This window comes from Rosa rugosa, chromosome 3, assembly GCF_958449725.1.
Source record: "Rosa rugosa chromosome 3, drRosRugo1.1, whole genome shotgun sequence".
NCBI classification, from domain to species: domain Eukaryota; kingdom Viridiplantae; phylum Streptophyta; class Magnoliopsida; order Rosales; family Rosaceae; genus Rosa; species Rosa rugosa.
Window position 1 is genome coordinate 993,738 of NC_084822.1, and position 11,335 is coordinate 1,005,072.

General features: G+C 40.5%; 2 long non-coding RNA genes across 2 annotated transcripts; both read right to left on the bottom strand.

The window, feature by feature from the left end:
* Positions 1-265: 265 nt before the first annotated feature.
* Positions 266-3,117, bottom strand: LOC133739950 (uncharacterized). The gene is made up of 3 exons (XR_009860922.1): positions 1,903-3,117; positions 1,271-1,348; positions 266-395 (listed from the first exon to the last, which is right to left on the bottom strand). It is a non-coding gene; the product is annotated as an uncharacterized LOC133739950 (long non-coding RNA).
* A 4,065-nt stretch (positions 3,118-7,182) lies between these two features.
* LOC133741476 (uncharacterized) lies at positions 7,183-9,991 on the bottom strand. The gene is made up of 3 exons (XR_009861941.1): positions 8,777-9,991; positions 8,145-8,222; positions 7,183-7,269 (listed from the first exon to the last, which is right to left on the bottom strand). It is a non-coding gene; the product is annotated as an uncharacterized LOC133741476 (long non-coding RNA).
* Positions 9,992-11,335: the final 1,344 nt, after the last annotated feature.

Below are 11,335 nucleotides of genomic sequence, written 5' to 3' on the forward strand. Positions count from 1 at the left end.
TTATAGGTGTACCCTCAATCCCCGGCTTGAACGATCCCTACTTATTCTATACTAACGATGACATTTTACAGGGTTAAATTGACACTCATTTAGAGCGTATCAATTTTTGGAGCAGTTGCCGGGGATTGAAAAATCGCTTGTTAAATTGTGAATATTTGTTTTTGTCACGCCCCGGATTTTGAATGATGAATTCAAATCCGAAACCTGAATAATTACAATTACAAAAAAACCAAATCTCGAAACTTCGAGTTCATTATTACAATTCACTCTCACAATATATTATAAAGCTCAAATGAGCATAACACACCTCACAACTTACAATTGTTGTAAAACTCTAACAATTGCTCTAACCGCACGATCACCGTCCTGGTTCTCCTGTCCTGTAGGATTACCCGCTACACAATTTGAATAGTGTACCGGGAGTTGCAACAACACAAAACCCGGTAAGCTTTTTACAGCCAGTATGAGTAAACAAGAAAGAACTGTTGATTTATTAGATTTCAAGACTACCACAAACCCACGTTACTTTCTCACTCTCATATATATATATAGACACTTATGAGTTACTCTCAATTTAGCTCATAAGATCACTCACTCTCATATATATATGTAGACACTTATGAGTTACTCTCAATTTAGCTCATAAGATCACTCACTCTCATATATACATATAGACACTTATGAGTTACTCTCAAATTCGCTCATAAGATTTCCCAACATTTGGTAGACAGACTCATATATATATATAGACCCTTATGAGTTACTCTCAATTTCCCTCATAAGGTTACCATATATATATTGACACTTATGAGTTACTCTCAATTTCACTCATAAGTTCACTCCACATTTGGCAGACAGACTAGAGCTCTAACTGAACGTAACCACTCGTCCGGCCACAGACGTGATTACGATTTAATACTATTAATAACCACCAGCCCGGTACGAGAGCGTGATTCACTAATAGATGCCATGGTCACCTCGTGACCTAGTGATCTCCACAGATCACAACAATTTATTGTTCCTCAACAATAAAACTCAACACCTCTCACAATATATTGTTTCTCAACAATAAACTCAATATCTCTCACAATATATTGTTTCTCAACAATAACTCAACACAACTCCAACAATACATATTATTTCACGTAATAATATATATACAGACATTCACACAGGAATGTCTAATACACCAACAATAGTTCATATGATTGCAAAATAAAGCAATTAAATATATTGGGTTCGTAATATGAACCACGTGAGGTTTACTCACCTCGATAATCCCGCTGCGTCTTCTAAACAGCTCAACAACGATTTTACGAATCGTCCGCCAAATCAATCCGCCAATCACCTAATCAAATGTGACTTGAATTTAGCTAACAATTCCAAAACATACTTAAACGACAATCCAACGGTCGGATTCTAACTTATATAAAAATCCGACGGACGGATTCTCACGAATCGCCTCCCGAATCACTGTTTTGCAATTATACGAAGATCCAACGGTCGGATCTTCGCCCATGACCACACAAGGTCATTGGGACAGTCATACGATCAACATATCAAAACTACAAGTCCATCAGACGGTCCGATCTTCACAGATCATTAATCGAACAATCGAAATCGTTCGAAATCGTAAAATTCATAACTAAATCATACGATATCCGAAAATTGCGTATAATATATCGAAATGATCGTATTGAAATATAGAATCTAAAAATGCACAGAAACTATATTTTTGACCCCCGGAGTTGGCCGGAAAGGGCCGCCGGAGTTAGTGGCAGAGCCGCCGCCGACCACCGCCAATGGTGTCGGGGCCGGGCTGCTCCTCTTCATCTCATCAAGCCCAACCACTTTCCTAACTAGCATGAAGTCTAAAAATGACCGGAAGTGGTCGAAAATTACCTCAAGAAGAAAGAGGCCGAAATCGCCCAAAATCGCTCAAATCTGAAATTCGTCTTCCTCGGGTTGAATCGAGATGTGAAACTTGGTGAGTTTATAGAGCATGGCAAGGCGAACAAAGCCCAGTTGGTCTCCCCTCCTACCTTTGCCGGAGTTGGCTGGAATTTGAAGAAATGCATGAAAAATGGTCTGACCTTCTTTGCTTCGATTCGTTGTCTATGGTGAATGATAGGATGCAAGACATATATGAATGGAAAGCTGGTTTCAAGGCGAAGAGATTGATATCAATTTCATGGCCATAGGTGGCCGGATGAAGTCGTGGCGACGCCGTGAAGCCAAGGCAGCGAGGAGGAGAAAAATCTGGAAATTTTCGGGTTTCCTTATTGAGAAATCTGATTTTTTGTATTTATAGAAAATTCTCAATTTTAAAATATTCATAACTTATTCATACGAACTCCAAATAATGCGTTCCACATGTCCACGAACTCGTATCGACGAGCTCTACAACTTTCATGAAGGAAGTTTTCCCAAATTTTGAACGTATAAAAAGTCAACTTTGTTGACCCCCTAAAAACGTTCGTTTTCGAAAATAAAATCGTTCGAACTAATTCCACAACTTTTCCAAGCTTCGTACTCGCTCCTACTATCGTGAAATCATTTCTAAAAAACCATGGAATTTAATTTGGATTTTTCGGGGTATTACAATCTACCCTCCTTAAAGAAATTTCGTCCCGAAATTTGAGCGTAAGTCAATTCCTCTCGATTAAGGTTGACCTAATCATAGAATCTCCATCTTTTCCAAATCTGTAGTAATCTACAAAGCCACAATCCTTTGTATAAAAATACATTCCTAGGGCCACTAAATCCTTTCATCACAATGTAAATTCACAAAACAACTGCTCAACATCACTCCACATCAATTACACAAAATCATCACGTGGATCATCTCATAGATCCTTACATAGATCTTCACATAGATCATCACATAGATCTTCACATAGATCATCACTCTGTACTGGCATACAAGCACAGTAAACACTCTCACAAAGTGTTTCGCTACTCAATTAGCATCACGGTAAATCTCCATAGTAAAACTTAAGATGCATCACTCAAAACAAATCATCCCCAAAAGCACGCCAATAAATTATGTCATCCAATGATGATGACTTGGGCTTGCTCAATCCTTGGGTTAAGCACTAGGGCTGGCCAATTGGGCCTGAAGAAATCGGACCATCCACATTTCGAACCGGCCCAAACCACTTTGGGTTTAACATTTGGGCCTACTATTCGGGCCGAACAATTGGGCTTACCATTTGGGTCTACCATTTGGGCCTACCATTCGGGCTTACTATTTGGGCTTACTATTTGGGCTTACTATTTGGGCTTACTATTTGGGCCTACCAATCGGCCCACCAACTTCCAGCTCGGCTACGGTATGAAATTGTACATACCGTATATACGTATGCATACCGTACAGATCGTATATACGTATGCATACCGTACAACTGTATATTCGTATGCATACCGTACAGACCGTATATACGTATGTATACCGTACATACCGTATATACGTCGTATATCAAGCATATACGAGATCCAAAAATATTTGTAAGAGGTAAGGTTCGAACTCCCGACCTCAAACACGAAGGTTTTGCTCCCAACCACTGAAGCAAGAGCTGCCTTCATTAATATATGCTCACGTGTTATATTTATTATGTCATAAGCGACATAAATAAAATAACGGGGGAGGCAAGGTTCGAAACCTCAACCTGCCGCACGAAACCTTTGTCCCCCAACCACTGGAGCACAAGCTGTGCTTAATATAATGTGTACAAATTTTATACTTATTATGTCATAAACGAACATAATAAAAATAAACGAGAGGCGAGGTTCGAACCTCAGACCTCTTGTACACGAACTGTACACTCAACCACTCGAGCACGGCTGCTCACGTTATTATCCATACCAATCCTTTTATTTAAACCAACTGTTTCAACTGTTTCAACAATTCGGCCCAAAACATCCAAGACTGTTGCAGAAACCCAGCCCAACGTATCCAAAACTGTTTCAGAAACTCGGCCCATCATGTCCAAAACTGTTTCTGAAACTCGGCCCATCAGGCCTCCACCCACAGCTACAGTGATGCCTTGATCCGAGACAGGCCCAAGTACGGCCCACTTGTGTCACGGCTTATCCCTTCCGTGATTTACGGCAGTCAAATCTGCTTTCGGCTAAAGCTGTCTGCCACAGCATCTCGAGGTTCGGCCTGTCCCCTTACACGCTCAACACGCGCCAACAGCTTTTCCGGGTTTCGGGGCGACTTTAATCCAACGCGTGGATTCAAATTCTGAGATCGTTCATCCAACGGTGGAGATCTGCTCACCTTGTTCTATAAATAGGTGCATTCTGGGGAAAAACTGTTCACTCCAAAAGAAAAGAAATTTTCTTCCGAGCTCAAGCCTTTCTCTCTCAACTCTTCAGCCTTTCTCTTCTCAAATCCTTTCTTCATCAATTTCAATCCTTCTCTTCTGATCTTCTCTCCCATCTAGTTGATTCAATCCCATCTTTCCTCTGAACTTTCAGATCTTCAATCTTTTCCTCCAAATCTTCAATCCTTCTTTCTCAGATCTTTTCTTCCATTTGAAGATTCGATCTCATCTTTCCTCTGAGAATCTCAGATCTCCAATCACCAGTTCAACAACTCCAATCCTTCTAACAAAATCTCCCTCAAACACTAAACCATGTATTCCTCGATTTCCACATCCTCTCACCCCATGACCCAAGAGCCACGAACTCTGCAACTAATGGAGCTCCAAACCCCGCAACAAATGGAACCACAACAACAGCAACCAACAGAGGAGGGAGGAAACACCCAAGCAGCTGGAAGTAGTGCCAACATGGATTTCTGGCGAAGCCGTACCAGGTGGATTCCTACTCCAGAACAAATAAGAATCCTCAAGGATCTTTACTACGTCAAGGGATTTAAGTGCCCAACTACAGAGCAGATTCACGAGATCTGTCTCCAGCTGAACCAGTATGGGTATGTTGAGGGTAAGAACATTTACTTTTGGTTCCAGAACGTCAGGGCTCGAGAGAAGCAGATGAATAGGTGTAATCAGGCTGCTCCAGTGCCCATGAGAACTAGTTCTCTTGGTACTGGTAGATCCATTGATCTCAATTTTGGGTCCACTGGTTCTACTGGTGCTAGTGGATCCATCGACATCAATTTTGGGCCAGCTGGTGGATCCATTGACATCAATTTTGGGTCCACTAGTTCTACTGATGATGGTAGATCCATTGATCTCAACTTTGGTTCCACCTATTCTACTGGTAATGAAGGATTTCTTGATTTAAATTTTGTTTCGTATTCTTCCTCACACTTCAACACTAATACCAGTACAACTCTTTTGGCACAACAGGAGGACAAACATCCCTGCAACAACGAGGAGGAGATCACCAGGAGGTTCAAACTCTTCCTCTGTTCCCCGTGCACGGCGAGGACGTCTTTGGTAACCTGAAGACTACTTCCGAGGAAGGTAGTGCACATGATTACTATTTCGGTGGCTCAGGCGGTTACAACCGTGGATCTCCAGTTTCTCTTGAGCTCAGCCTCAACCCATCCGGAGCTGCTGACTAGGCTTAGTACAGCATAGTCCTCGTTTTCCTTTTTCTTTTTCTTTTTCTTTTTTTTCTTTTTTTTTTTGTAATATAAACTCAATAAGATGGTGTGCATGTTTTCTTTCCTGTTTGTTTAACCAACAACAACACCAAGGATCGAACCTTGGTCACCCAATACTATTTTCAAAACCATAAACAACTCTACTGCACACATCTTTCATAATGATGCAATAAAAACAATCACTCAAAAAGAATCCAACAATCAATTAAGTCGCATCGAGGTCTAGCTAGTATCCTCTGAGTCAAACCAAACACAACAATTTCATCGATAGGATTAGGGATTTATAAAGCTAAACACATCCTGAGTTAGCTAGGAAAAACCCACGTTTTTAGAGTTACTCTTACAACTCTTATAGAATCTCGATAATTCCATCTATCAATTGCTTCAACAAAAACTCACCACAATTCAATCCCTAACATTTAGCGATTCAGAAATCGAATCAAACTCCATATCACATAGTAATTCACTTGAACCACTATGGATACCTAACAAAGTCACTAAAATCAATATCTGAAATTGCGTTTAACTATATCACCTAAAATCAATCACCAAAGGCAAACCCTTGCCTGACTCTAACATGTCCTCCATGCTTCTTCCTGCACCATACATAGGCCTCAAAATTCAATTTCATTCACTTGAACAAAACTATATTCACAAGTCTGCTATAGACATCAGGGAAAAACCCATACTTTTACTCATAACTTTTCCTTCTAAAAGTTCATCACGTAGTGTATATAAAATCACCACACAACCTTCTTAGTCTACACTAAGAATTCAATCTCACACAAGGTCAGCATAATTGCCTCAGAGTCACTTTAATCACGTATCACATGTCAATTACCAAAACTCCACTAAGACGTCTCTTTATAAAACAAGATATCTAATCCTTGATACGTACACCTCATCTAAACATCTGTACGTCCAACTTAAGAAGACAAAATTTATAACAATTCATACTCGTATCCACACTAGGTACGTGCATAGGTCCACACCATGTCTTCAACCAAACACTTCAACAATCAAAAGAACCTCATTTCCATAAAACAATCCTCGTTGACTTAACAGAGTTGAATCAAGAGGTTCCTATTCCTCAAGGATTGTAACTCGCGGCCACTGAACTTATTCCAATACGAACCTACAAGACAACTGTAAGGTTCTAAGTACAACCCCTTCGAATCTCCATCACCTAAGGAGTATAGTATGCTTGGCTAATACATGTATAACACTTAAAACACAGTATAAGTCAAATACAAATTCATATTAACCAAGTCAATACTATAGGGAAGGTATTCACGTTCCTAAAACGACCTAGCGGCCTAAACAACTCCCAACACTCACGCATACCCAATGACTTAGCCAATACCGAAGAGCACACGATGGGGATCCGCTGCAGACGGGCCATCACTCGGAAGGTATTGACACATCACCAAATATGCACCTTACGCTCTGATACCAAACTGTCACGCCCCGGATTTTGAATGATGAATTCAAATCCGAAACCTGAATAATTACAATTACAAAAAAACCAAATCTCGAAACTTCGAGTTCATTATTACAATTCACTCTCACAATATATTATAAAGCTCAAATGAGCATAACACACCTCACAACTTACAATTGTTGTAAAACTCTAACAATTGCTCTAACCGCACGATCACCGTCCTGGTTCTCCTGTCCTGTAGGATTACCCGCTACACAATTTGAATAGTGTACCGGGAGTTGCAACAACACAAAACCCGGTAAGCTTTTTACAGCCAGTATGAGTAAACAAGAAAGAACTGTTGATTTATTAGATTTCAAGACTACCACAAACCCACGTTACTTTCTCACTCTCATATATATATATAGACACTTATGAGTTACTCTCAATTTAGCTCATAAGATCACTCACTCTCATATATATATGTAGACACTTATGAGTTACTCTCAATTTAGCTCATAAGATCACTCACTCTCATATATACATATAGACACTTATGAGTTACTCTCAAATTCGCTCATAAGATTTCCCAACATTTGGTAGACAGACTCATATATATATATAGACCCTTATGAGTTACTCTCAATTTCCCTCATAAGGTTACCATATATATATTGACACTTATGAGTTACTCTCAATTTCACTCATAAGTTCACTCCACATTTGGCAGACAGACTAGAGCTCTAACTGAACGTAACCACTCGTCCGGCCACAGACGTGATTACGATTTAATACTATTAATAACCACCAGCCCGGTACGAGAGCGTGATTCACTAATAGATGCCATGGTCACCTCGTGACCTAGTGATCTCCACAGATCACAACAATTTATTGTTCCTCAACAATAAAACTCAACACCTCTCACAATATATTGTTTCTCAACAATAAACTCAATATCTCTCACAATATATTGTTTCTCAACAATAACTCAACACAACTCCAACAATACATATTATTTCACGTAATAATATATATACAGACATTCACACAGGAATGTCTAATACACCAACAATAGTTCATATGATTGCAAAATAAAGCAATTAAATATATTGGGTTCGTAATATGAACCACGTGAGGTTTACTCACCTCGATAATCCCGCTGCGTCTTCTAAACAGCTCAACAACGATTTTACGAATCGTCCGCCAAATCAATCCGCCAATCACCTAATCAAATGTGACTTGAATTTAGCTAACAATTCCAAAACATACTTAAACGACAATCCAACGGTCGGATTCTAACTTATATAAAAATCCGACGGACGGATTCTCACGAATCGCCTCCCGAATCACTGTTTTGCAATTATACGAAGATCCAACGGTCGGATCTTCGCCCATGACCACACAAGGTCATTGGGACAGTCATACGATCAACATATCAAAACTACAAGTCCATCAGACGGTCCGATCTTCACAGATCATTAATCGAACAATCGAAATCGTTCGAAATCGTAAAATTCATAACTAAATCATACGATATCCGAAAATTGCGTATAATATATCGAAATGATCGTATTGAAATATAGAATCTAAAAATGCACAGAAACTATATTTTTGACCCCCGGAGTTGGCCGGAAAGGGCCGCCGGAGTTAGTGGCAGAGCCGCCGCCGACCACCGCCAATGGTGTCGGGGCCGGGCTGCTCCTCTTCATCTCATCAAGCCCAACCACTTTCCTAACTAGCATGAAGTCTAAAAATGACCGGAAGTGGTCGAAAATTACCTCAAGAAGAAAGAGGCCGAAATCGCCCAAAATCGCTCAAATCTGAAATTCGTCTTCCTCGGGTTGAATCGAGATGTGAAACTTGGTGAGTTTATAGAGCATGGCAAGGCGAACAAAGCCCAGTTGGTCTCCCCTCCTACCTTTGCCGGAGTTGGCTGGAATTTGAAGAAATGCATGAAAAATGGTCTGACCTTCTTTGCTTCGATTCGTTGTCTATGGTGAATGATAGGATGCAAGACATATATGAATGGAAAGCTGGTTTCAAGGCGAAGAGATTGATATCAATTTCATGGCCATAGGTGGCCGGATGAAGTCGTGGCGACGCCGTGAAGCCAAGGCAGCGAGGAGGAGAAAAATCTGGAAATTTTCGGGTTTCCTTATTGAGAAATCTGATTTTTTGTATTTATAGAAAATTCTCAATTTTAAAATATTCATAACTTATTCATACGAACTCCAAATAATGCGTTCCACATGTCCACGAACTCGTATCGACGAGCTCTACAACTTTCATGAAGGAAGTTTTCCCAAATTTTGAACGTATAAAAAGTCAACTTTGTTGACCCCCTAAAAACGTTCGTTTTCGAAAATAAAATCGTTCGAACTAATTCCACAACTTTTCCAAGCTTCGTACTCGCTCCTACTATCGTGAAATCATTTCTAAAAAACCATGGAATTTAATTTGGATTTTTCGGGGTATTACAATCTACCCTCCTTAAAGAAATTTCGTCCCGAAATTTGAGCGTAAGTCAATTCCTCTCGATTAAGGTTGACCTAATCATAGAATCTCCATCTTTTCCAAATCTGTAGTAATCTACAAAGCCACAATCCTTTGTATAAAAATACATTCCTAGGGCCACTAAATCCTTTCATCACAATGTAAATTCACAAAACAACTGCTCAACATCACTCCACATCAATTACACAAAATCATCACGTGGATCATCTCATAGATCCTTACATAGATCTTCACATAGATCATCACATAGATCTTCACATAGATCATCACTCTGTACTGGCATACAAGCACAGTAAACACTCTCACAAAGTGTTTCGCTACTCAATTAGCATCACGGTAAATCTCCATAGTAAAACTTAAGATGCATCACTCAAAACAAATCATCCCCAAAAGCACGCCAATAAATTATGTCATCCAATGATGATGACTTGGGCTTGCTCAATCCTTGGGTTAAGCACTAGGGCTGGCCAATTGGGCCTGAAGAAATCGGACCATCCACATTTCGAACCGGCCCAAACCACTTTGGGTTTAACATTTGGGCCTACTATTCGGGCCGAACAATTGGGCTTACCATTTGGGTCTACCATTTGGGCCTACCATTCGGGCTTACTATTTGGGCTTACTATTTGGGCTTACTATTTGGGCTTACTATTTGGGCCTACCAATCGGCCCACCAACTTCCAGCTCGGCTACGGTATGAAATTGTACATACCGTATATACGTATGCATACCGTACAGATCGTATATACGTATGCATACCGTACAACTGTATATTCGTATGCATACCGTACAGACCGTATATACGTATGTATACCGTACATACCGTATATACGTCGTATATCAAGCATATACGAGATCCAAAAATATTTGTAAGAGGTAAGGTTCGAACTCCCGACCTCAAACACGAAGGTTTTGCTCCCAACCACTGAAGCAAGAGCTGCCTTCATTAATATATGCTCACGTGTTATATTTATTATGTCATAAGCGACATAAATAAAATAACGGGGGAGGCAAGGTTCGAAACCTCAACCTGCCGCACGAAACCTTTGTCCCCCAACCACTGGAGCACAAGCTGTGCTTAATATAATGTGTACAAATTTTATACTTATTATGTCATAAACGAACATAATAAAAATAAACGAGAGGCGAGGTTCGAACCTCAGACCTCTTGTACACGAACTGTACACTCAACCACTCGAGCACGGCTGCTCACGTTATTATCCATACCAATCCTTTTATTTAAACCAACTGTTTCAACTGTTTCAACAATTCGGCCCAAAACATCCAAGACTGTTGCAGAAACCCAGCCCAACGTATCCAAAACTGTTTCAGAAACTCGGCCCATCATGTCCAAAACTGTTTCTGAAACTCGGCCCATCAGGCCTCCACCCACAGCTACAGTGATGCCTTGATCCGAGACAGGCCCAAGTACGGCCCACTTGTGTCACGGCTTATCCCTTCCGTGATTTACGGCAGTCAAATCTGCTTTCGGCTAAAGCTGTCTGCCACAGCATCTCGAGGTTCGGCCTGTCCCCTTACACGCTCAACACGCGCCAACAGCTTTTCCGGGTTTCGGGGCGACTTTAATCCAACGCGTGGATTCAAATTCTGAGATCGTTCATCCAACGGTGGAGATCTGCTCACCTTGTTCTATAAATAGGTGCATTCTGGGGAAAAACTGTTCACTCCAAAAGAAAAGAAATTTTCTTCCGAGCTCAAGCCTTTCTCTCTCAACTCTTCAGCCTTTCTCTTCTCAAATCCTTTCTTCATCAATTTCAATCCTTCTCTTCTGATCTTCTCTCCCATCTAGTTGATTCAATCCC